Genomic DNA, 12,968 nt, shown 5'->3' on the forward strand with positions numbered 1-12,968 from the left:
GATATTACTATTTCTCTCGACCAGTCAGATTTGGTTTTTATGATTAGAAACATTATGCTAATTATATTTCAGAAGCCAATTTCTGGAACTTTGTACACCTGATACACATCTCTACCTAACCTCCATATAAACACGCACAGAGAAACCACTGGTGTAGATGGCGTGAGCGTGGTGCCATCACTGTGAGGCATGGTCTTTGTATTTAAACACAGTTGATATTACACATTAAAGAATCTTAATGAACTTACCGCAGTCTGAAAAGCTGAAGTGTGAACCTGACTTCCTCTCCCTCAGTAACAGCACCCTTGAGGTTTATATTCACTTTCAGATCCCACCTGCTACCCCCAAACCACTCCCCCCTCCCACACACTCACAGCCTACCCTTCTTAAATGGAGAGTTCCAGGAAGGCAGAGGTTTGCACACTCCTGTTTTCTAAGTGAAAATGACAAGAACAAATAAGAAACCATAAGTTAAGAAATACATTATTTATACAAGTTTTACCTTAGTATTTATATTAACCAATTAATTACATGTAACTTTATGTAGATCACCATCAAAGTTACAGAGTGGAATCACTTGAAGCTGAGGCACACTGCTGCTGGAGCCATGAAAACAGATAATGTGGAGTGACAAATCACACTACTCTGTCTGGCGTGCTGATGGACCACCATTGTTTTGTGAATTCCAGGAGAAGGTTACCTGCCGGACTGCATTGTTTCAAGTTTAAAGTTTGGTGAAAGAGGGATCATGCTGTAGGGTTTTCTAAGGGGTTGGACTAGGCCCTTTAGATTCAGTGAAGGGAAATTTTAATGCTTAAAATTTCAAAGCAAGATATATAGGACAATTGCATGTTTCCAACTTTGTGGGAACAGTTTGAAGAAGGCCCTAACCTGTTCTAGAATGATTGACAAAGCCCTGACTTCAACCCCAACAAACAACTTTGGGATGAGCTAGAACGGAGATTGCATGCCAGACCCGCTCATCCAAATCCAGTGTCTGACCTCACAAATAATCTTCTGGATGAATAGGCAAAAATTCTCAGACATACTACAAAATCATGTAGAAATCATTTCCAGATGAGTGGAAAGTCTTATAACTGCAAAGGGGGATCAGCTCCATATTAACGCCTATGGGTTTAGAATAGGATTCGGAAAATCTCATGTCAGTGTAACGTGTAGATGTCTCAGCACTTTTGTCCAAGATGTATTTCAATAAATGACCAAACGATTCACATCACTTAGCTCTCAATCAATCTTCAGAGCCATTTAGAGGGGAATTCAGTAGAAAAGTGCAACTCCATCTGGAAATCCAGTCCTGAATTATTCTTCTTCTTTTCTCCTGCACCCATCAGGGGTCGCCACAGCGGACCAACCCCGAGCCACACCATCGATCTGGCATAGTTTTTACGCTATCTGCACTTCCTGATGCAATCCTCCCTATTTATATCCAGTCCTAAATTAAATTATCACAGAATCTCTATTTTTATAATAAACCTCTCACAGAAGACCACAGTGTTGAATGTCAGGCCTCTACAAACACCCAGCTTCTATCCTGAGGTTAAGGCTGCGGTTTTGGAAAATTATTTATTTTTAAGTACTATAAATAAAACATTTGATATACACATGGAATAGTGTTTGAAATTAATTAGTGTAAAACATCAAATAATGTTATTTTGTAAATTCTAAGCATTAGTATACATACATGGATGATTTTAAACCATAAATGTGTATCATTTCCAAACATGGTTCAAAGAATTTTAAAATTGAAATTAATTATAAAAGACTACACCATATTTCAGTTGGATGAATCATATAAAGCACATAAGGTCATGGTAACTGCAGACGATGCACACAGACAAATTCACAATCTCTTTTCCTGTAACTCCTTAACAAGTCCTCGACATACAGTAACTCCTTCACTTGGTTTAAGTTCTCATCCCCTACACGAAGGGAAGATTTAATCCTGCAGAAGTTTATTCTCCATGGCCTCTCCAAACTTTTCTCTTCTGCTCTGGATCTTCTCCAAGAGCCAAGGCCAGTACACTGAATCGGGTGTTCCCAGGGCCAGCCAAGATTGAAAAAAGCCTCCTTCTTCCTCTTGACATCTTCCCTCACCTTTGGCATTCATCAGTGAGTTCTTGGGTTGCTGCTGTAACTGGCATCAACAAGTTTTTTGACCACAACTATATGCAGATGTTTTCACAATAGAGGTCCTGAACAGGGTCCATTCAGACTCCATGTCCCTTACTTTCAATGGAACCTGTGAAACTTACTGTTGGAGGTGAGAGCTGAAGTCAGTTTGGACAGAGTCCTCTGACAGCCTGTCCCAGCAAACCCACATTTGTCTAGCAGTTCCCCCATGCCATCACAAGATGGTGATCAGTTGACAGCTGTGTCCATCTCATCCTTGAGTAACCACAACATACAGCCTCAGGTAAGAAGACAGCACCATGAGGAAAATGACTGAAATTTGTCTGAAGACCCTCTGATACCAAGTTCACTTATGAGCAATTTGTGTTTAAACATGATGGTCATTATGGTCAGACCATGAGTAGCAGAGAAGTCCAATGACATCTTTATATGAGACAGACCAGTCCTCCCAGTCACTCCCCTACAGGGTCCCTAGACATTCCCAATACCAGGATTGACTTCTCAAACAAAATCAACAGAGACCATGCACAGAATCCATCTAATATCAAGATGACTGCATCAGCAATTACAGACTATAGTCCTCCTACATCCTGTATGAGCCCATTTTACAGTATTTTTCAGTGCTCAGGACCTCCAAAGGACCACTACAGAGCAGGCATGATTTGGCTTGTGCATTATTTTCCGGGTTGTAGTGGTTCTTTAATGGTGGTGGCAGGACAGTGTATGTTGCACTGGTAGGGGTGGATCAGACACAGCTGCTTTGCTGTGAATTCAGGTATAAAACATACATCTGCAGCTAGAGCAGCCTATACCTATAAACACAGCAGTGTAAAATCAAGGAGATATCAATCACTTTCACATCTTCACCACCTTGAAGAGGAGCAAAACCTCGAACATGACTATATTAGAGCTGGTAAAACCCAGAGGTTTCAGTGGTTTTAAGCTATTAATATTCAGCAGGAAAAGTCTACACTGCGGCGCAGCTGATAGTGTCTCTGTCAAAGTTTCAGGGACCTGGAGGTTGTGGGTTCTAGTCCCGCTCCGGGTGACTGTCTGTGAAGAGTTTGGTGTGTTCTCTCAGTGTCTGAGTGGGTTTCTTCCGGGTGCTCCGGTGTCCTCCCATGCTCCAAAAACATGCTGGTAGGTGGATTGGTGACTCAGAAGATTGTCCATAGGTGTGAGTGTGTGTACCTAGCCCGGATAAATAGGGAGGGTTGCATCAGGAAGGGTATCTGGTGTAAAATCCGTGCCAGATCTGTGTTGATCTACTGTGGTGACCACAGACAGGAGCAGCCAAAAGAAGAACAAGAAGAAAAAGATTGATCTTGCCGTGTTCATTTTAGAATGCTCAGTGTTTTCCATTACCATGCCCCCTTCCCCCACACCCCTTTAGAAAGTATTGTTTTTCTAAGAGGAATTAATAGTTTGCTATAATTATTATAGCATCATAGTTTACAAGGCCATGTGTTTTCACAGAGACACACTAGTGAGCACACACACACACACACACACTTGGAGCGGTGGGTAGCCACCCCAAATGCTGGGGAGTGGGGTCTGTATTCCTTGTGTCTGTGCGGGTTTCCTGTGTGTGCTCTGTTGTCATCCAAAGTCCAAACACAAAGTGTGTGAAATTACGAGTGTGAGTTACTAGGGGAATATGTGGTGCTGTGTTCTTGCTTTATGCCCAGTGATTCTGGTTGGTCTCCAGACAGACACTAATCCTAAGGAAGCACTTACAGAAGATGAGTGAATCAAATGAATGCCCAGTGCACCTCTCACATGAAGCACATTTCTCCTCAGACAGAAACACCCAGCTCTTTTTGGAAGGAGAAGTTCCTATTGTTTGGCCTCTACACCACAGAGAAGCAATGGAAATTCCAGCTTGTTGCAAATATTTGATGAAAATAAATTCAGGTTTAAAGTGATCATCTGCAGCTACAGCGTCTTATTCCTGCAAACACAGCAGGCTTAACATCAGGGAGATGTTCAGCACTTTCACACCCTCATAGGTGTGAGTCTTTCCTAGAACAGGAGCTAAACCTCAAACAGGTCTATTCTAGCACTGGTAACACAGAGAGGTTTCAGTGGTTTTAAGCTATTTATAAAAACACATCACATCTGATATCACAAATTGGAGATAGTTAATAAATTTATGGCTTTAAATCCAAAAAACTCAAATTTGGATCCCCCTCCATACCACATACACCCTCCAGCATAAAACCTCAGATTCAGAAGTATGCAATGGACACTTCTGACCAAGCACTTTTGACTGTTTTTCTGAGTGAAACTAATAGTGATTAATAAAAAGCACAACTTAATATTTAGCTTTTATTGTTTTTAACACATTGGGAAAAAGTAAAACATAAAACGTGCACAAAAGACATAAAACAAAAAACAATCCTAGTGTTTTATTTTTGTTTCATTGCAACAGAAACGATCTAAACACGTCCTGAGTAAAACAAACCTGATCTGCCGTTACACACTCACCAGTGTGGACACAAGGAGAAGCGTTTGTTTGTGGACTGGTTGTGTGATATGAGTGTGGGATACTGGGCAAGTGTTGTACGACAGAGAGGGTCCTATTGGCCTCCACACATTAGAAGAAATAGAAATCCCTTGTTTCAAATATTTCATTGAAATACAGCAGCTCCCCTCTAAACTGAGGTCTCAGATGTTCATTTGGAGCCAAAGCAGCTTGTCCACAACAACACAGGGTTAACTTCAGGGAGATCATCATCACTTGTGAGTTTTGTCCTGGAAGAGAAGTCTATTTTAAGTGTATTTTAAGTCTATTTTAGTGCTGATAACACACAGAGGTGTTGTTCCCTCAGGACAGAGGACTCAGGTCAGCTGGAACACATTTTGCAGTCAGCATTTCGGTTTGTGTTAGGACGTTCTCAGTGAACAGCCAACTGAGGGACAGTGTAATAGCGCAGACTGAAGCCGGACAACCTGTTAGGTCACCCCCAGCCACCAGAGGGAGACACAGACCTGCTCTTCTAGTGAGAATATACACAGAGAACCAGAGTCAGTAGATTGCATCTTAAAATAGTGGAACTCAGTGAAACAGGCGTCTACAAATTTTTGGACACCTACTTTTGTTTTATTAATGTTACATTATCATCTTTTCTCTGCTTCCTGCATGTTGTTGTGTTTTGTTTTTACCCTCTGGGCCACCATAGCTCTGCTATTTTGCAACAGTTACATAGACTGATATTTACTGTTTGATGTAACACTGATGCCCTTAAAAAACTGCATAGTGGGGTCTGTGATATAAATTACTAATAAGTGGGAGTTAGAAACTGGACAGAAACAGATAAGAACACAGAGCATCACAGCTCAGACACATTTGAAATACCCCCCACTGACAGGTGTAGTAATGAGCTCATCAGTGTTATTCTCATCACCTGTAAGTGGTTTTAATCTTGTGGCTGATTAGTGCATTAATTAGTGTTCAGTAGTGCATAAAAAGTGTTCAGTATTTCTCCCAGCTCTGGAGCCTTTTTAACTTCTTAAGGGAAAGTTGAAATATCTTTGGCTCCTGAAGATAAAAATGTTTCTTTGGACCGTTCTCAAAGTATTTAAAATTTACCAACTAATGAGAAAATAACAAAAAGGTCCAAAATACACTCTCCCTCTTCGGGGGAGGCATGTCCGTTACGAGAGAGTCGCAGACACCAGTCGAGTGAAGTTCAAAGCAAATCAAAGTATTTATTTACCAAAATACTGGATCCAGGAGAATTTACACATTGAGAACAGTGTGATACCCCTCCCAAGTGAAACTCTGACCTCCCATCATCTGACTCAAAAAGTTATACCCATGATGACGTATAGCCTGGTGGTGAGGCGTTTCTGGCTGATTAGCGTATATTAATATGCATGATTTCACGTGTTAGTACTCAGCTCTTCACGTGCAATATTCAGGTGCCTGTTGTGACCCTGAAGACATTCATTATCTGGTCAGGCTTACAATGGGCCTCTCTTCTCAGCACTTTTTTTCCCTAGAGACTAAAATTTAGGGAGTTAGAAATACACTTCAAGGCCACAAGAAGAAGCTACAGATCAGCGCCTCCATGCCCAACACTATGATGTCAGTGTGTTACAATTCTGGAGTGCACATCTGTTCAAGGTTAGACGTTAAGAATTAAAACTGTGTGTAAATATCAAGTTATCATGCCATATAGTGAAGTTAGCTTATAATATGTCTTTAGGAGTAATTATCATATGAGTTAGTAGTGCAGAATCAAGTAAAAATGTTTAACTACATGTGTAAGTAATTCATAATGTAAATGCTGGTTAGTCATTCATATAAATGCATATAGGGTACAGGATTTCACACAATGAGTATGCTAATTTAACTAATCATCATTTAAGGATATTTGTCAACAAACACAAAGTAATAAAATTGTTTTCTACAACAATTCCCCCTTTTGACCTGTCCAACTGACAGGTCAATACATTTAGATAAATGGTAAACAATTAATGTTAAATTGGTCTGCCTAGGTCACCCCCGGTTTGGCGAGTGACTTAGGTAGAGCGTGATGGCAGATTGTGGTGGTAGCGGGCAATTACACCACTCCTGTTGGGAGTGGACACCTCTGTCCTACCACTCACTCTCTGGACTAAGAGATTACAATGAGCCCTATATGTGTATGTGTTAAAGTGTATTCTTCATCCGTTGGTAGGGATCTGCGCTGGGGGCAAGGATAGACTTTCCTTGTCGTGCCCCTGCCTCAGGGGATTATTCTGCCCCTATGTTGGTTGAGGCTGCTTGATCAGCCTCTTCTGAGGTGTTGTTTTTCCTTCAGTGAATGTTTGATGTTAGGTGTCGGTGTGGCTCTGCACTGTGTGAGATGGTACCACTATAAGCCTTTACCCTTCAGCCGGACTGCACAACTGGTTCTCTCTGTCCCCTGGTAGGGTCCTGTCCAGCGAGGTTCATACCACTTCCGCTTGATAACCTTCAGGAGGACCCAGGGTGAGACTGTCACTTCTGGATCCTTCTCCTCCGTTTCTTCTCCTTCTCCCCTTTCCTGCACCTGTATAGAGAAATCTTTACAAACAGCTTTTAGTTCTTCATATAGCTGTCGGTACTCTGCTTGAGGTAGTTTCTGGGGGGACGCAAGCGCGCTGGAGGGGCCTTGAAAAGGTATGCCCCTCCCTAATTCAAAAGGAGTGAACCCTGTATTTCTGTTCACTTAACTACAGACACTAATTAAAACAATTGGAAGGGCATCAAGCCAATTCATGCCCGTGGCCAGTTCGATCTTTGCTAATTTGGATTTCAAATTTTGATTCATCCTCTCCACCTGACCTTGTGAGGCAGGATGATACACACAACCATAGCTATGGCGCAGCCCCAACGACTGCTCCACCCACTGCAGTGTTTTACTCGTGAAATGACTCCCGTTATCTGAGAAAAAGAAAAAAAAGAAAAAAAAAATAATAATAATTTTCCTAGGAAACCCATGGTTCGGAATCCAACAATTAATCAGAAACTTACAGACTGATTTTGCATCTTCCCTCAGAGTGGGGAGTGCCTCTACCCACCCCGAGAATCTATCTACCATGACCAGGAGATATCTATATCTCCTAATGGGGTCAATCATATCTGTGTAATCCATTTGAATCTCATGTCCATGAGAATCTGGCAATGGAAACCTTCCTGGAGCTAGTTTAAATGGTTTTGCTACATTCTGAGTGTTACAAATCTGACATTTAGTGATGCGATCAACCACTAATGCTGACATGTATGGGTGCCACCATTGTTTTTAATTTTCCAGTGTTTTGTTGTTTTCCTATATGTGCAGCTCTACCTTCTGCGCCGATGGGTTTTGTTTCACTTCGTCTGCTATAACTGTCTGAAACTCATGTGTTTCCCCCTTCGCTTCCTGAACTACTGCGTATCCTGCTCTGACTTCACCTGTATCTGCCCTATACCCACACCCATCCGTCCATAAATTCCATGACCCTGGAATGGGTGTGGCTTGTAAGTCTGGTCTTACTTTTCCTTGCCTTTCCACCTGTTCCTCGCATTCATGTGGTGGACCTTCCAACATCCCATCTGCCATATTAACTCCTTCGTGTGTGTAGGTGATGTTGGGTGCAGTCAATGCTTTGTGAATGCGTCTCTGTCTCAATGTAGTGAGTGTGAACATCTGTGAGTTTATGTACGCTACTACTCCGTGTGTGGTTAGAATGCGCAATGGATATCCTGCTACCAAATGTGCTGTTTTCTAAACTAATTTAGTCAGTCCTGCTACATGTCTTGTGCACTGTGATTGTCTCCTCTCTATAAGGTCCAATGGGACACTTAAATACATTAGTACTGCTCTACCTTCCCCCTTTTTCTGAAACAGTACACCATTTATCACAGTGTCTGTTTCAGAAACATCCATGTAAAAAGTAATTAATAGTCAGGTCTGGCCAAGTCAACTGCAACGCATAAGGCTTGTTTAACGTCTATAAACGCCTGTACCGACTCCACCGTCCAATTCAGCTTACCAGACAAATTTCTCATCCCTAGAGATTTCACCATGTCCCTAAGAGGTTGTGTACGTTCGACAAAGTCAAGAATCTATTATCTGCTGTAGCCAGTCAGTCCTAAAAATGCTAACATGTCTTACACAGTCTCATGTTTTTTGTTTATATTGGGGAATCCAAATTGGTTGTGTAATATTCATACAAAAAGAGACAGGTGACTGATTAGTGTATCCTACATCATCTGGTCCTGTGGACCACAATGTGTCAGGTAGTGATACTAATAATACCTCCGTCTGTAGATAATCAGAGTCCTCACAACCATGGTGTCTAGGCAGCAATTGATGATGCAATGTGACTAGGATGGGTGAGTTATCAGTGATGTGATATGTCTGTGTGGACTTTGAAAACAGTTTGTACCAATTTAGTTGTTGTGGTGTTAGTGAGACAGGAGATGCCACCCCTTCAGGACCCACATAAATCCCTGTGGTGTCAACCGACCACTGTGTGCCCTCTAATTCAGTTTGAAAAGCTTCATAGTAAGTTAAATCTCCCCCTACATCATAGAACAAAGTGACATGGAATGGGTCGGCGGAGGGACATAGGGTGCCATGGCTGTAATCTAAGGCGACCGCTGGTGGAACAAGTCAATTAGTTATGGTGACGGGACTGTCTGTCCAGTCACTAAACCCCAGTAAATGTCTACAGACTCATCCTGTTGAGGTCTCATCAGGTGTGCGGGTAATACTGTGTTGATGGCTGACCATGTGGCTCCCGTGTCTACCAGAAAAGTTATTTTGGAGGCCCCCACGGTTAATGACAGCATGGATTCTGCCCTGGCCCTGCTGTCCTGGTGCTCCTCTGGGCCCCGTCAATGTCCACCCCACGGCTCCATTCTGTATTGGCCAGCAGGAAGATGTGATAGCTCCGGTGGGTGCCGCATGTGGGTGTAGTGCCTGGTGTGGATAGCTGTTGTCAGTAAAGAGTGGTGCCCTCCATTGTGCTGCCCAGTGATCCAAAGCTCCACATCTTAGGCACGCCCCGGTCTGGTGGTGGACCCTGCCCCTCCACCTACCATTACCCCACCCCCTGCCCCATGAGTAGGGCTGATATGGCAAATATGGAATTAGTCCATAATTATACGGTGGGTTTTGTGGTGGCCCTGTTTGGGTTGGCATATATGTTTGTGTTCATGTATGTTTGTGGTGGTTGAATGTTTGGTTGTGGTACTGCAGTCATAGGCATCATGGTGTCAGACTTTGTTTGCTTTTTATTGTCATTAATAAATTTCCTGGCTTCTGCTAGTTGAGCAGTTAGTAGGTCCCTTTGTAACTTAACTGTCTCCTTGTCTTTATTATCTAATTTTTAATGGTACATATTTATATGTTCCTGTACTAGTGGCCACTAATGGAAGCATAGTGCCGACGTTAGTGTCAGTCCTATACCTGTCAGGCGGGTGTCGGTGTCTAGTGCTTCTTCTCAAAATGTCCGTTTTGTCAGAGGTGTGCATGTGCGTTCTAAAGTCTGTTGTTTTAATTCCAATTGTCTCTGTTCTTCTAATATGAGTTTTTCCATGGCACGCAATGTTTTGTTCAAATCATAAATCCGTCTACCACCACGACGTTCATTCGCACTGTCCTCATCATCTGCTATAAGTCCCTCATCTTGGTCAGAGTCATCCGTTGTGACATGGCCCTCTAAATCTGCTTTAATCCTAATGTTTTGTTTAGTTTTTTGTGGCATCTGGTTATTAAATGTGTTTTCAGTGTTTGTTTATGGTGAAGGCGCGGTTTATCCTGTTCTATATAATTTCCCGTGGTATCTATAATGTCAGAACAGTCGGTGTTAATATTTGTGTGCAATTAAAATTGACTCTCGTGGCCTCCGGAATTTAAATGGATCTTCTGTGTGTGCGTTTGTTTCTGTCTCTGTGTGTTGCCTGCTCACAGAGCCCAGCCCCTCCCTTCTGTGTCTGCGTTTGTGTGTGTGACTCTGTAAACTCACTGTGCCCGAGTCTACACTGAAGACAGGCAGGATGATGTCAGCTGGTGGGACGTGGCCTATGTTGTATGGCGGAGGCGGGGCAGTAGCCCCCTCCCCCTTGTGTTTTGTATATGGACCTGGTGTCCTGTGTGTATTTTTAGCCCACGTTTCAAATTCTTTTTATTTTAATCATTTCGCGGGGACAACTTCCGCTGCTTTTTTTTTTTAATTAATTAATACGCGGGGACAACTTCCGCTGCTTTTTTTTTTTTTTTTTTTTTTTTTTTTTTTTAATTAATTAATACGCGGGGACAACTTCCGCTCGCGGGTACAACATCCGCGAATATGAATATACTTCTGAGGAGACGAACTCTCACGGCCTACCCTTAGACCAGGCAATTAACACGAAACCTCGTCAGGTTCCGAGCTGAGGACGCCACCACTCTGTCTCAGATGGGTACAACGTCCATCTATTCCATTATAAATTCAATTTAAAATACCATGATGGGCACAACATCCATCTATTCCATAACCAAGCAACCCCAAATGTATAAACCAATAAAAAATTATAAAAACATATTCAAAATAAATTGATTTGCTCAATACCCCACTCCGGACCACCTTCGGGGCTCCACACCACTCCAATTTAAAATGTCCAATATGCAGAATTTGAATAAAACAGGGTCTGCACACCCACCTTATTATATTGCGGCCGCGAGTGGAAAGGAGTCCGAAGTTGTCCGCCGTCTGGACCTCCCGCACGTCGGGGTCACCAATTTGAAGATAAAAATGTTTCTTTGGACCGTTCTCAAAGTATTTAAAATTTACCAACTAATGAGAAAATAACAAAAAGGTCCAAAATACATTCTCCCTCTTCGGGGGAGGCATGTCCGTTACGAGAGAGTCGCAGACACCAGTCGAGTGAAGTTCAAAGCAAATCAAAGTATTTATTTACCAAAATACTGGATCCAGGAGAATTTACACATTGAGAACAGTGTGATACCCCTCCCAAGTGAAACTCTGACCTCCCATCATCTGACTCAAAAAGTTATACCCATGATGATGTATAGCCTGGTGGTGAGGCGTTTCTGGCTGATTAGCGTATATTAATATGCATGATTTCACGTGTTAGTACTCAGCTCTTCACGTGCAATATTCAGGTGCCTGTTGTGACCCTGAAGACATTCATTATCTGGTCAGGCTTACAATGGGCCTCTCTTCTCAGCACTTTTTTTCCCTAGAGACTAAAATTTAGGGAGTTAGAAATACACTTCAAGGCCACAAGAAGAAGCTACAGATCAGCGCCTCCATGCCCAACACTATGATGTCAGTGTGTTACAATCCTGGAGTGCACATCTGTTCAAGGTTAGACGTTAAGAATTAAAACTGTGTGTAAATATCAAGTTATCATGCCATATAGTGAAGTTAGCTTATAATATGTTTTGAGGAGTAATTATCATATGAGTTAGTAGTGCAGAATCAAGCAAAAATGTTTAACTACATGTGTAAGTAATTCATAATGTAAATGCTGGTTAGTCATTCATATAAATGTATATAGGGTACAGGATTTCACACAATGAGTATGCTAATTTAACTAATCATCATTTAAGGATATTTGTCAACAAACACAAAGTAATAAAATTGTTTTCTACAACACTCCACAGTGAAGTTCAGCTCTGAACGCCCTGAGACAGTGATTTACACAGAGCTCCTGCAGATAGTTCAGACTTCACTGAAGTTCCATCACTGCAGAGCAGCTCCTCCAGTCTGTGTTTAACGTTAGATCTGTGATGTCAAAGATCTGAAAATTTTCATCCAAATAAATAAAGTTACAACATTTTCAGAAATGTTCCCTTCAGAAGGAGAGGAACAGGTGCTGCTGATTTCTCCTAATTAAGGAGTGTCTCCCTCTGGTGGATGGAGGTGGCCTAGTGGGCAACCGGGCCCCAGTCTGAACCCTTACAGTTCTAGGTCTGTGTTTATTATTTTCATGAACTCACTCCATTCAGAACTGTTTACTAAATGTCTTTCCTATACATCTCAAATGAATCTACAGGCTTTTCACTGTCCTCTCAGATCAGAGTCAGTAACGATTCCATCCTCGTTCATCAAGAAACTGACCTGGACTTTTAATATGTTTCAGACGTTTGAGAGAACTGAGTGATGTCTGTTATTGTCAGCCTCCACTGAAACTGTATATCTCTAAACAAAACAGAGTGAGACTGAGATGGGTGTGTGTCACACACAGACAGAGAGGCTTTATTCTCACAATCAGGTCAACAGATAAAACCTAAAATCCCATGGTGTGAAGTTAAACTAATCATCTTCTGAGACACAAAGAACATGTGGAAACA

The sequence above is a fragment of the Hoplias malabaricus genome, chromosome 2, assembly GCF_029633855.1.
Source record: "Hoplias malabaricus isolate fHopMal1 chromosome 2, fHopMal1.hap1, whole genome shotgun sequence".
In the NCBI taxonomy this organism is placed as follows: Eukaryota; Metazoa; Chordata; class Actinopteri; order Characiformes; family Erythrinidae; genus Hoplias; species Hoplias malabaricus.